Raw genomic sequence first — 14483 nt, 5'->3', positions numbered from 1 at the left:
ATCTGTTACTTATATTTCGTCAATGTACCCACATCACATACCCACTGGTAATCAAAAGTTATTTTTATTTAATACCTAAATCTTATAGCAAGTCATTAAAAAAAAAAAAGAAGAAAATCAATAACAATTTTAATATGAAGTAGGTAATAACTAAAATGAATCTATTGAATATTATATCATATGTAGATATTTCTAATTTAAATTATGAATGTCTACATGACCATGGTTGACTAAGTGAGACACTATTATTATTTAGCCTTTTAATGTTGATCACTTGGTGGCGAAACAGATTGACCAAGCGTTTTTTTAGGTAACCTCTTAAGTGCATATTACTGTTCGGTGTTTTTCTTTTGCCAGGTGGCCGATGATGCGAAAGCCGGGATGTTATCTGCGGGCCGTGGGGCACAGCCTTTCCAGGATGGCCGAGTGTTAACAACTACCTCAAGATGCTGCCTTATATCATGAGTCATAGACATCTAGACCTATATCAGATTAATTATTATTATTTATAAATAATTGGTGGGAATGGATTATAAATCACATTTAGTTATTAACTATTTAGATCAATACATATTGTGTCGTATTTTACATTTAGCTGATATAATTGTTACGTTAATTGTCTATTACATCACCTTGGTTTACCTCTGTGGTAATTTGTCAAATAGCTACCCGAAAACTAGTACCTACCTACCTTAAAAAAATATATCTGTCAAACTGATAGAAATAGCGAAGGAATCGAATAAAGACGGGTATTGAGAAATAATAATTGTAAGCGAAAACTATTCTCAAAAATACAGTGAAGTGAAATTGGAAAGTGTCTATTATTCAAATCTGTCCCTATACTTCTGCAACACTTGTATCCCGAGGATAGACACATGGGCAGGTTAAATTTGGTCCCGGAAAATCAAAGAATTCCCACAGGATTGTTGAAAAACCTAAATCCACATGGTCGATGTTGCGGGAATTATCTACCTTCTCGATACATAGAAAGTTTGTATACTGGAGACATACAGACTATTTTCATCCCGGAAAAAATAAAGAGTTACCACGGGATGGACATCGACAACGATCAAATCAGCTGGATTCTGGGCATAACAACAGCTTGCGAAAAATATTCCTATTGTTTGAGCGTATAATATTATATTATCACCTAATCAGTCCACACCCACAGTGACAAAATACAGGTATTCGTTTGAAGATATTTTATACTTTACGTTCGATTTCCAGTTGGATAATTTAATTCGATTTGAAAAGCTGTTCTGGTTGGTACTCTATTAAAAACTAGAGCTTCTACCAGTGGAAGTTTGTTACAGGAACAGTGAGTTATAACAAATCTATCGATGTTCAAATTGTTCAATGAGTCGGAATGGTTCGCCCGTGTAAATTTTCGTAGATGCAATTCGAGGTGATCAATACTCCTTAAATACTTGTTTCTCTGGTATCCATGCGGTGATCCAACTACTCATGCGCCACGAAGCCCTAGAGTGCATTAGGCCTGATATCCACCAAAGTGGAGGTAGGCGGAGATGTGTTTAACGTAGCAATCGGAGAACATACGTAAAGAATAAAAAAAAAGATTCCGACGAATAATGAACAAATAATTAGCTAAATTAAAATTGCTACTAGTTATACCTAGTCGTCAAAAAGACCACCCCTGGTTGCCCCTGGACCAAAAGTGCCCATCAAGCTGGCAGCATTGCCCCGTTGAATGGCGATGGACAACCTTTGGACCAGGTAGGCCCCAGAGCGTGGATCGCAGCCTCTTTCTCTTAGACGACGGCCAATGTCGCGCACAAAGCCCCGCGCCTCCTCACCCCAGCAGCCCATCGTCTCCACCGCCAAAGGGACGAAGAAGTATTTGGCCATGAGTGGGGCGTATTTAGTCTTTTTACGCGAGGCAGCGGACTCCGCGGCGGCGCCGGCAACTCGCGACGTTCGGCTGAGATGGCTTGGTGCGAAGGTGCAAGAGCACGTCGCATCCCACAGCAGGCATTTGCCATTTTGCCATGGGACGAGCGTCAAGCCATCAGGACGCTTGCCGTCTGTGCGACTCAGCCCCGGCGGCTCGAGCACACATGGCACGTTGGCCGAGATTAGGGCCCTGCGGACGATGTCGTTCAGGGCATAGTGCCGAGGAAACCTCCCTGAGCCCCGGCAGCAACTCAATGCGTGATGACCGTTGGCTTCCACCATGGAACCGCAGATGCATCGGTGGGGTTCGCAAACATCGCAGCCCAATCGGTAAGCCACAGCCACACGCAGTGAGTCGCAGTCGAGGAGAGTACCCAGATGAGGTGAAGGCAAAGCTTGTAACCACGCCCCAGACTCCGGCTTCGATACCGCTCTCAGTCTCGCCAGATCCGCACCCGCTGCCACCCCCATGAGACGTTCCAGTGTGGCTTCCGAGCAAACGCTGTCCCACTGGCGCTGAAACTGTGGAGCCAGTGGGACAGCCACGCCCGGGTTTAGGGCCGACCAGGCCTCCAACGCCTCGGCCGCAAAGGGGATGCGGGCAGGGTCACCATTAGCTTGAAGTATGCTAGCGACAAGGCCCGCAGCCCCATGCGCCGACGCAAGGAAGGCCGGCAGGCCCACATCCCGCGCGCGTCTCACTCCCAGACCCCCCAGGCGGATTGGTAGGGAGGCCTGACTCCACTGGTCCTCATTAAGGGATATATTTAGCACCGACTCCAAGGTGGCCTTTAATACGCCGTCGAAGGATGAGACACTACCCGGATGCAGCCAAGTTGGGCAAGTTCTCAGCAAGTATGTGATTTTGGGGGCAGCAAAGCAGGTCCGCAAGAGGACCAAGGCAACATGGGCTGAGAGGTCGCTAAGACGCTCCCGTGCTGCGGAGAGAAGATGTTTCCTTGCCTCGATTGCCTCAGGGATAGCAGAAGAAAAGATAGGAGAGCCTAGGAGGAAGAAGTTGTTGGCGTCCAACTCCTTCAGTCCAGGTATAAGAAATTCAAAGTGAGGAAACAGAAGGCGGGCCTCTGGACTGCAAGGGAAGAACTCACACTTGGACGTGCTCACCTCCAGCCCCAGCTCCTTTAGGCGTGGTATTAAAAGAAGAAGGTCCCGTTCAACGACCTCGGGTTTGCCCCCTATGGTGCCGTCATCGAGATACCAGACATTGAGGGGAGATTCGAGGTCATTGAGCACTTTCTGGATGCTGAGGCTGAAGATGAGCGGACCAAGAGGATCTCCTTGTTGAACACCAACTTGGGACAGAATAGGGGTTTGGTTATAGAACAGATTGGATGGGGAACGATAAAGTTGGTAAAGAAAGGGGTATAGAGAAGGCAGCTTGTCCCTGGCTTCGCTCAGCAAGACATCCCTTTCAAGGGTATTAAAGGCGTTCCTTACATCCAGCTTTATAACTACACAGCCCTTGTTGCCTGGATCCATGGCAAATAGACGCGTTGCGTGGATAGCCGCCTCGCAGCCCAACTGAGTTCCAAAGCCCAACTGGTGCGGTCGCAGGTAAGACGCCATCTCCTCTCTAACAGCTCCGCATCCTAATTTGGCTGCAAGGCGCCGGAAGACACTACCAATGGCAATAGGTCTGATACCCCCGTCCTTTTTCGCCAGCGCACAGAGTGTGGCCCCATAAAGATACGGGCACACTTCTTTATTCAGTTGGCCCCTTAATAAAAAGTTGCACAACTTTGTTAAACTCGCCATGAGTCGAGGTCCATTTTCCCCGGCCGAGCTACTGCACAGCTCTTTCAAGTGACCGGGTCTGATCCCGTCCAGGCCAGCGGCAGAGCTATTATAGAAAGAGCTGAGCGCCTGGGCTACGGCATCCACCTTGACGGTGAGTGGTGGGTTAGAGTTGTCTGGCGCTGGCGGAAAAGAGAGGGGACGGGAAGGAGAGGGATGTTTGGACTGCAGGGATGCCAGTGTGTCTGGGCTGGATTGCGCGAACGAATCATCGGACAACAAGAGGCGTGTCGCCCCTCTTAGGTCCCCACCGAAAACCTTGGACTCGATTACTTTTAGTACAGTTGGTGATGGCCTACCGGCCGCTGATATATCCGGGAAGCACGGGCATGCCACAACAATGTTATTTTTCACCTTTGAAGTCAGTGACCCTGAGCCACCCTCCTCGGGAACCCGGAGGGAGGTGAAAGCGAATGACAAAAGTGCGTACCAATCGGTTGGGCTATTGGGCTATTCCGACGAATTGAGAACCTCCTCCTTTTTTGAAGTCGGTTAAAAAGGAGCAGGTTCTTGAATTGGACTGTTTTTTAAAATTATTTTTTCCAGTGCCAATGAGGTGCCTTTGTGGAGTCTCAAAAAAATATGAAGTATAACTAATTTGAAACCGACCCCAAAAATATTATTATAGTACTTATTAACTCTTGTAACATAATATATTCGGTAATAAATTAAATCATTTTTTAATTTTTAGTGTCCGTGGTTAGGTATACTTGAAGTCGGTTTTTATTTTTTTTGTATTTTTTTAAAATTCATATACATGTAGGTAACGTTGATTCTTGAATATTAAGAACTACTACATTTTGGCCACATTCATAGATAACTAGCTATCTCTCCTACTTTCGTGCGTTTTGGATCTTTCGTTTTACGGGCCGTCCACACACTGCCCGTGTGGCATGAGAAGGAGCGAGGAACGGAGGCAGAGACGTAGTGTGGCCACGTTACTCGCATGTTCCTCGTTCATGCCCATCGCTCCCTATTTTGTCGGTAAATATGCAATTCTATTTCTACTTCTTTATTGATTTTATCAATTGACGATTGATTAAAATGACCATTATTTCATCCCTAAGCAACGATCTCTGTGTAATGTGTATTACCAAGCAAAGGTGATTTTTCATTGAGATCTTAGTAACAGTCTATCGATGTTCAAACGTTCAAAGGGCCGGACGGTTCGCCGTGTAAACTTTCGCAGATGCGCTTTGTTCCCTCGAGGAGATCAATACTCCTTGCAGCACTTGTTTTCCTGGTACCCACGGGGCGCGCACAGGTGGGTACCATAATTGGACCGATCAAACAACCCTCATCGACCCCATAGAATAAATAAACTTAAGGGTTTGCTATACCTACCTACCGTTTATTTTTGTGTCGAGTCGTTGCTGAGTACTCTACTAGATTCTTATAGTATAGAATTTTGATCAAAAAATATACAATACTAGCTGACGCCCGCGACTTTGTTCGCGTGGATTTAGGTTTTTCGAAATCCCGTGGGAACTCTTTGATTTTCCGGGATAAAAGTAGCCTATGTGCTAATCCAGGATATTATCTATCTCCATTCTGAATTTCAGCCAAATCCGTCCAGTGGTTTTTGCGTGAAGGAGTAACAAACATACACACACACACACACACACACACACACACACACACACACACACACACACACACACACACACACACACACACACAAACTTTCGCCTTAAAATATTAGTGTGATGTGATGTGTTCTTACCTAGTTTAATATTAGAAAAAAATTACGTATTCGTTTTTCACAGTCTATAGCAATTACATAACAAGTCCTGACTGACTCCTCTATACCCAGCTCATATCTTTGGACCTAGAAATCTGTCATTTTTTCAGAACATAAAAGCTCCCTTTATAATTTAGACAAGTAAAAAAGTCGGTTTTTTTAATATTCCCACGGGAGCCAAGCCGTGGGCGGTCACTTATTGATTTAATTTTAAATTAATACCACGACTCCAATATGTACTTAGTCTCAGTTTCTCAGACTCACTATTTTTATTTATTTACCACCACCATAATACTCACCACCACCTTGACCACCACCTATAAAATCATAATGTAGAAGGTGATAGAAGTGTCAGATTTAACCTTTACTTAATGAAGTCAATAGAATGCCAAACAATTATGTTACTTACATATTTTTCTTTTCAGACAGTAAGATCTCAATCGTTTTCGCGCGTTACTTGTTTTTAACTGATTGTGGATCCGCACTACTGGATCCAGCGTCAGAGGCTGGATGCAGCAAACACAAAAAACATGCTGGACCAAGCTGGATTGCTGGATCCAGCATTTCAATCTAGTTCATGATCAATATTGAACAGAAATTAGTAGAAAATTAAATAGAGTGACAAAATGAAATAACTAGGGTAGTAAATACCTAATATACTAATACACACAGTATATGGTTACATAATGCCTCTTTTACAATCTAATACTGCTTGAATGAATCTGTCAGAAGAATGTTAATATTAGAAATGGGATCGGTATTCCAAAAATATGGAGACCTACTATATAATGAAAAATATTCTTGTAAAGTTTCTGTACACTCCATTTCACATGACGATGACGTTTCTAAGCCGAGATTGATCAATAGCCATCAGCGTAATGAACACACACACACAAAAGAAGCTATGCCTACGCACACACAAATGCTGCGTTTTGGTTGGGGTTCGTTGACCTACATAGCGCAAGGTTTTATTTGTTTTGGAGGGTTGAATTGTAAAATTATTCGATTTTTTATTTGACGATTTGTAAATCCGTAAGCCTTTGATTGAAAAGCTCAGTGCTCGCCATATCGCCATATCTCCTATGGTATATAGACTATAGTAAACTGCCTTATTGGTAGTGGTTAGCATGTTTGTCTGCAGATGATGAGGCCCTGGGTTTGATTCCCGGGTCAGACCAAAAACATTGGGGTTTCCATTAGAAATTCTGAATACTAGCCCGGAGTTAGGAAGTTAAGAGCTATGGATTCATCGCTTGAGATAGTAAGTAGTCTAGTTTCACTGGAAGCATCTCAGACTCCATAAAGACATGCTTGAGAGATATCATTAAAGAAACCATAAACATTAGGTATCTGAAGTTACGAGTAATTCAGAGAGTTCATCGTCACGTTAAGTTTATTATTTTATCGAGTTACACCTACACGATACACCGATCATTGATGTACAAGATATGCAGATAATATTTATACCATACATAATCTAATAGAAAAAGTGTAGTTTATTAAAAAACCGGCCATAGTGCGGGTCACACTCGTGCACCAAGGATCCAGGTATTTTTTCCGATATTTTGCACGATAGATCAAAAAATATTACGCATAAAAATAAATAAAAATCTGTTTTAGACTGTATAGGGAAAGTCTTTTCATATACCTTACTCGGTATAGTTATCTTACTTTGAAAATTGAAAATACTAATTATTATTATTATTTGTTCATGAACACATTTTGTTTTTTTCTTTGTGATGTAATTGTAACCACAAATTCACAGTTTCCGGATTTTTTCGTTTACTTGTGCTATTAGACCTACCTACCTGCCAAATTTCATGATTCTAACTCAACGGGAAGTACCCTACAAGTTTCTTGACAGACAGATAGATAACAAAGTGATCCTGTAAGGGTTCCTTTTTTCCTTTTGATGTACGGAACCCTATGAAATACGACTGCCACGCCATATTTTGTTTTCAAATAAATAATTGCCAATAAATAATTCAAATAACTAGTTAGCCAGTGTCACTCGGGATAATGTAAGGATTCTAACGATACCTACCCAATACCTACATCTAAATCTGTTTAGGTATTTATTTAGAAGTTATGATGGAATAGAGAAACTTACATACATACATACGCAAACCCTGAAAACATACTACTCATTTTTTCAGGCAGTTAGTCGTGTAAAAATAGGCACGGTTGGTTTTCAATTTCCATACAATTCAATGCGGCATCTAGTTAGGTACTAAGTCAGTGGTTTTACACCCACGCACCTATTTGATTGATTGTATCCAAACTTGGTTAAATAATATTACTAATAGATACGTAACCTATCCTTTTCAGATCGCAATTAAGGGCAAGGGTTCAACAGCATCGGGAGAGTACCTAGAGAATGCCTGAACTGAGGAGGGCGGAATAATAAATGAATTTGTTAAGGGCTGGACGTCAACCTCTGGCCTAAAAGTTCAAATACTATCCAGTGTCCACTAATTAGTATTTATAAGTTTTAATATTATAGACAATATTTTTAATTTTTATAATGTCTTAAATTTTTACTAGGGATCTACGTTATAGAAACAACCTAGATATTCAAGTTTGTATATATTAGTCAGTCAGTTTGCTCTTTTATACCTTTGTCATTATCATCATCATGATCCACCCATCCCCTGCTCACTACTGAGCACGGGTCTCCTCTCAGAATGAGAAGTTGGTCAGAGTCTACCACGCTAGGCAAAGTGCAGATTGGCATACTTTTGAGAACCTCATGCAGAACACTTGAGAACATTATGCGGAACTCTCAGGCCTGCAGATTCTCTTTCTCGAAACACTTCCTTACTAATATTATAAATGCGAAAATGTGTCTGTTTGTCTGCTAGTTAGTTCCAGCGGAATTTTTAATAATCTAATTCTAGTGAATGACTTCTTGGGTATCATCTACTCGTATTTGGTACAGAGATAATATCTTGCATGTTGTATGCGGATACAGGCTACTTTTTATCCCGGAAAATCGAAGAGTTCCTTTGGGATTTTAAAAAATCTAAATCCACGAGTCGTGGCCGTCACCAATCAGTGAATCAATTTAGTATCCTTGTCAGATTTTGCTTGATTATGGCCTTAAAAAGTACTGAATTGGAATGAATTGCATTCAAAATGTAGGTACCCTATGACACTAGGTAGCAGTCGTATCGCAAAGGGTCACAACGCAAGGACCTCGACCTCATTCCGACCCTCTTAGCCCGCACTGGCCACTGTGAAACGAGCATACCTAATACAATTAAACACCATCACAAGCGGTACAGCCCGCCGAACCTGTTTAAAAGTAGGTAGGTAAATGAAGTATTTTACTGGATGTGAAACTGGATGTTAGCTAGAAACAGCTCTAAAAATCCATACTATAATATTATAATTATGTGAAAGAGTCTGTCTACTAGCTTCAATGAGATCTAAAATATACATAAAAATCATTAACTAGCTTCCATAGTCCAAACTCCAAACGATTAACCGAGTTTGACGAGTGCAGAGAAATAGTTTGCATCTCGGGGAAGGACATCATCTAAGGCTACGTTTCGTCACGGAAAACATTTTTTTTGCTTTTTGAAAAGAGTAACTGATGCGTTTCTTGCTAACTCTTGCCAGTAGAATTTGCTAGTCAAAACTTTCCATAAGCGCAATTTTTAAGCTACTTATATGAATAAAAGTCTTGAAGAGAAATTGAATTTAAAAGGCAGTATAATGAAGAATATTCAAAATCAGTTCAGAATTTTACTGTCGAAATATAAAGTAGGTAACCTCGTCAAAAAATAGTGTCAAATAATATCTCCTTTTTTGAAGTCATAGTCGGTTAAATAGGTAGGTATAATACAAAATTTACAAGCGTATCCAGTGAGATAAAATCAAAACCACCTCCGGGGTTCTTGTGCCTTGGTAGAGTGCGCGATGTGGGGGAGCATGACCTAGTTTCATGGGGCTCCGCGAGGCTCCACCATCGATCCATGGGGTTGGCACGCCATACAACACGTACCTACGTGCAGGGGCTACTTTGTTTAAGGGGAAACCCGTGTACGACTAATAAAAGATTTATTGTCATTCATTTATCAGATGCATACTGATAAGATTAAAAAAATTGGATTAGATAGATAATATATACAGACATAATTAATAGGAAATATAAACTTGTGAGTTATTTGCACTGTTGTACAAATTCACGGTTTTACAATTTGGATTTTTCCCTTTACTTGTGCTAGAATACAATGCTACCAGCCTTTCATGATTCTAGGTCAACGGGAAGTACCTAAGCTATAGATTTCGATTCTCTTGACAGACAGACAGATAACCATGCTATTATCACTAGGAACAAATTGGGCAAAACGCTATGTGACTAAAAATATCAAATCTTTTAAAGGTTAAAATATTGACTAATAGAATAAGTAACTGTAAATAAATTCTAGTTTTTAACCCCCGACCCAAAAAGAGGGGTGTTATAAGTTTGACGTGTGTATCTGTGTATCTGTCTGTGGCATCGTAGCGCCTAAACGAATGAACCGATTTTAATTTAGTTTTTTTTGTTTGAAAGGTGGCTTGATCGAGAGTGTTCTTAGCTATAATCCAAAAAAATTGGTTCAGCCGTTTAAAAGTTATCAGCTCATTTCTAGTTTTCTTGTAGAAAAGAAGGTTAGATAACCCTGGTTCATAATATTCAAGTGTCAATTGACAAATGTCAAGCTGTCAAGATGGACGTTGCCTTGATAAACATAATTATTTATTTGAAAATGATGTTTTGGAAAACTCAAATACTCTGGATCGTAGGTGCGTAATAGTCCAAGAAAATCTTCTTCATTCGTCCAATAACCTTCACTGGTCGGGGGTGTTGAAAATTTTTAATTTACACTTGTAAATTTAGTACTAAGCAGGTACAGGTATACCGCATGATAAGTTGACGTGCACAAAGCACCAGATGTCGCTTCACTGTAAGATGGGAGCGACGCACGTCTCTATCTTATAGTATACCAATGTACTCTGTGCAGATAACTGATCCTATAATAATGGTTTCTTTTTTCTCTGGAGATACAATCATAAACCTAAAAATGCCTGAACAGGGTTTAAACTTACATAAAAATATACGCATTCAAACCACTGCACTATACATGTACCTATAGAGTTTAAAAAGCTCTCTATAGGTACCTAGGTACCTACCTACCTACTGCGCAACGCAAAAAAAGTTCCGTTTAAATGACCGCAATTTTGAGTCCTCGATCCAATTTCTCCTTTGGCGTTGGCACGTACCTACGTCCTACCAACATGTAGGTTTGTACATATATGTATTACATTTACTGGTGTTTCAACAGAAGGTACAAATTACTAAAAGCAGGTGGTCCCAAGTCAAACGCCCTTCACAATGTTGCGAAACTAGAAAACATGCTTGTCGCAATATAACTTGGCGGGAAATGTTATGAATTTACGTAGAAATAATAAATATATACCTATAATAGGTACTTACCTATTCAAAATGTCCTTATCAAAGTTTACTCGATTCCGTGCCGTCTTTTTGCATCGTATCTACCTAGGTGCCTTAGGCTAACTTGAAATATTAATTTCAAGTCAGCCTAAGGTACCTAGGCACGTTCGACGTGCTTAGCCTAGAAAGATCTGAAAACTTATTTGATTTTAGATTTGACCTATTAAAGTTTTAAATTAGTAAAATTTACCTACCTACCAGGTATTGCTCGAAATTTTACCCGCTAGCCACCTGGCACCCAAGCACCCACACCTGGCCTAAAAGATAAAACCCTCAATCTGTGGATAGCAGCTGCCGCATCCGTATTATCCTAGACTTATATCCCTAAGGCCAAGGAGCAACGGACAACAAAGGTTTACAACAAACGGCGCGGGCGTCAGCTGCGGCGACCATCTTGCGCCATAAAAAATAGGCCAATAACTCGATGGCGAAAAAAGTTATAGGCTCAGAGGCGGTTGTAAGAGTTAAGAATATAAAATGTATTTAAAAAGGATTAACTATTTGAAAGATAAGTTAAGATTGAGCTAAGATGAGATACAGGGTTGAAAATAAAATATTACAATTATAAATATTTAATTTATCACATTTTAATTAAATAAACCAAACCCAACCAACCAAAAAGAAAGAGAGACAGTGATAGGCGTATCTACTGTTTAGGCATACTGACACTTTTCAACAGTTCTGATATACTATGATATCAGAAAATGCGGCCTCGGAAGAGATTACTGCCCGTAATTTTTCTTATCCTCTTCAATATTCGTCTTCTTTTCCAATCTTTTTTCTTCCTCATTCGGTAATATTATTTTAAGTGTTTCTCCATTTTCTTCTGTTTGCAAAATGGCATCGCAGGAATTTACGTGTGTCGACCTTTAGGAATAGACACATAAAAAAACGTAAGTACGGATTACGGAATACTGAAAGAAATATCAGTTTGTTTTTGAAAACGTTTCTGCAGAGTGCTCTTCCATAGTAACCAGATGACCTGTTATTCAGTAGGTAGCTGATGTTGCAATTTTACTTATACTACCTACTTAATTAGGTTGAGAATACTCTTCCTCACAAACATTACAACTATCTCTTTGACTATAAACTTCGATGGCGAAAAAAAAGTTAAAGAAATGCTAAAGATGGCGGCAGGTGCACAGTCAGCTGCGCACGCACCTTTGTATTAATTGCCGTCGCCCGCGCCAGACACGTTTTATGTTATTTTGTGTTTTGTAAGCCCATATTACTGTAGGTAGGTACTTAGATTCCTCCTACACACCCTACATCAATGCTGACGCCGACTTATACTTGGCATAGCGATGTTCGCTGTGATCCTAAGAGATTCGATTCCCGGCTTGCCCGATTGGGGATTTGTCTCTAGTGATTAGTAAAATCGCACATCGCGCAGAAAAAACACTACACTTTTTAAAGACTTGCTATAGCAAGCAGCCCAGGCAAACGAACAAACTTCACACACCTTTAAAAACATTATGGAGCAGGAGAACTCTCAGTAATGCAAGTTTCCTCACGATGTTTTACTTTCTTGCTGGTTCTTCTCTTCTTCTATATGTGATTTCTATTACTATTCCAAAGAAAAAAAAAATTACGCTTACTTTGAGGAAAGATTTTATACTGTTAGTGCCAAAGCCAAACTTCTATGTTAGGGACAATTCGCATAGAAACTTTCAGATTTTATAAAATAACGAAAGTCTGCTCCTCACAGGCTCTTTCTCATTCACCACGAGATCAAACGTCGGAGTACTGTCTGTCCTTATTACTGTGCCACTACATAGGAACTCAAAAGCTCACGAAAACCTACGGACAGATCTTACTATTTATGGCGAACACTAAACAGGTGAGATTGACATTATGTCCCGGCCACATTAACGGTCAATAACGCGATGTTCAACGCCGTTTCCCGTTAAACTTAGATGTAGCCACGATCTACGTACAACAGCATTCACAATGCCGTTTGGCGTTAGACGATTTTAACACCAATTTAATTGGCATCAAGTGTGGCCACTCAGTTTAACGCGTTGACTATCGCGACAATTATGGCGTTGTTGGGCATTAATCTTAACGTAGCCGTAACATTAAGCCCTAACTTTCCACAGCAATTTTAAAATTAAGATTATCCGTTCCTATAAATCTAAAAAAACATGCAAGTTGGGCAGATGGGGCTCATTTCGTTTTTTTTTGCCCCATAGTGTCTGGGTTCACGTTTGTGAGAACGGTCAGTGGCTTTATCTGGGGGCACGGTAGTGCCCCCGGGCCAAGTCGAGCTAGAGGCACACCGTAACATCCTTTTCTCGAACCCATTCGTGTCACTTTCGACCCCCCTGTAACTTCGTTGCAGATAAAGCTAGAAGTCTGAATTTTCAGTGACCAAGAGGACATAGTAAAACCAGGTATATGCCCAAATTACATTTAATTTGAACCAGTAGTTTAAGAACTATTACAAGTCAAAGTTCCTTGATTCTGTAAGTGACACACTCACCGATCATCAAAATTCTAAGGTACTTCTAGCAGACCTACAAGTTTCAAATTTTGCACACAGTAAGTGTTTAGAGTATAAAGCGAGGAAAAATTAAAAAATACCTGAATTTCAGTCCCGTTTTCAAGATATACTTATTTTTAATTATTACTGCATAAGTAACTTTGTAAACCTATATAAAAAGATTGCAAACTTGCGTGATTACAAAGTTACATTTGCAGTGAATTTCGAATAACTTAAGCGCCTATCTTACTTGAAAATAGACAATAATGAACCCTACTACAAAGTAATAAAAAGGTATATTTGAAAATAGACAATAATGAACCCTATTACACAGTACTAATATGGTGTATTTGAAAATAGAAAATAATAATAGACCCTTTTACAGAGCAGGTAGGCAGTGGGAGTAGGTATGGCATATTTGAAATAGACAATAATGAACCCTATTATAGAGTACTAATATGGTACAGAATATGGTATATTTACTTCGAAAGCAACTTATACGCTACAATAGAAATATACAATAGAAAGCGCGAGTCGGAGTCGCACACAAAGGGTTCCATACCATCGCACAAAATTGAAAATTATGTACTTTTTAAATAGGTATTTTGGTTTAAAAAACAAAAGAGACGCTTTAAAAATATCACATTTCTTGTATAGAGGACCCCTTTATTTATTTTATTTTCATTATTTACTGTTATAGCGGCAATATAAATACACAATCTTTCAAAATTTCAATTATCTACCTTCTATATTTCATGAGATACAGCCCACTGACAGACAGACGGACAGGCGGACGGCGGGAGCTTAGTAATAGGGTCCTGTTGGCACTCGTTGGATTCGGTCTTCGGAAAAAAAGCTTGTTTATTTTCAATCAATGCTATGCATTGTTTTTACAGACTCAGTCGTTTAGAGTTATTTGTCAATTTTGCCAGATGTGATATGTCAGTAGGGTTGCCAGTTGCCACCTATTAAATATATTTTCTTTTCTTAAATATCACCCGATTTCATATAAGGATACAAAATACTAAGGGGAA

The sequence above is a fragment of the Maniola jurtina genome, chromosome 18, assembly GCF_905333055.1.
Source record: "Maniola jurtina chromosome 18, ilManJurt1.1, whole genome shotgun sequence".
NCBI lineage: Eukaryota > Metazoa > Arthropoda > Insecta > Lepidoptera > Nymphalidae > Maniola > Maniola jurtina.
The sequence above is the reverse complement of the archived record's forward strand: the minus strand, read 5'-3'. Positions refer to the sequence as shown.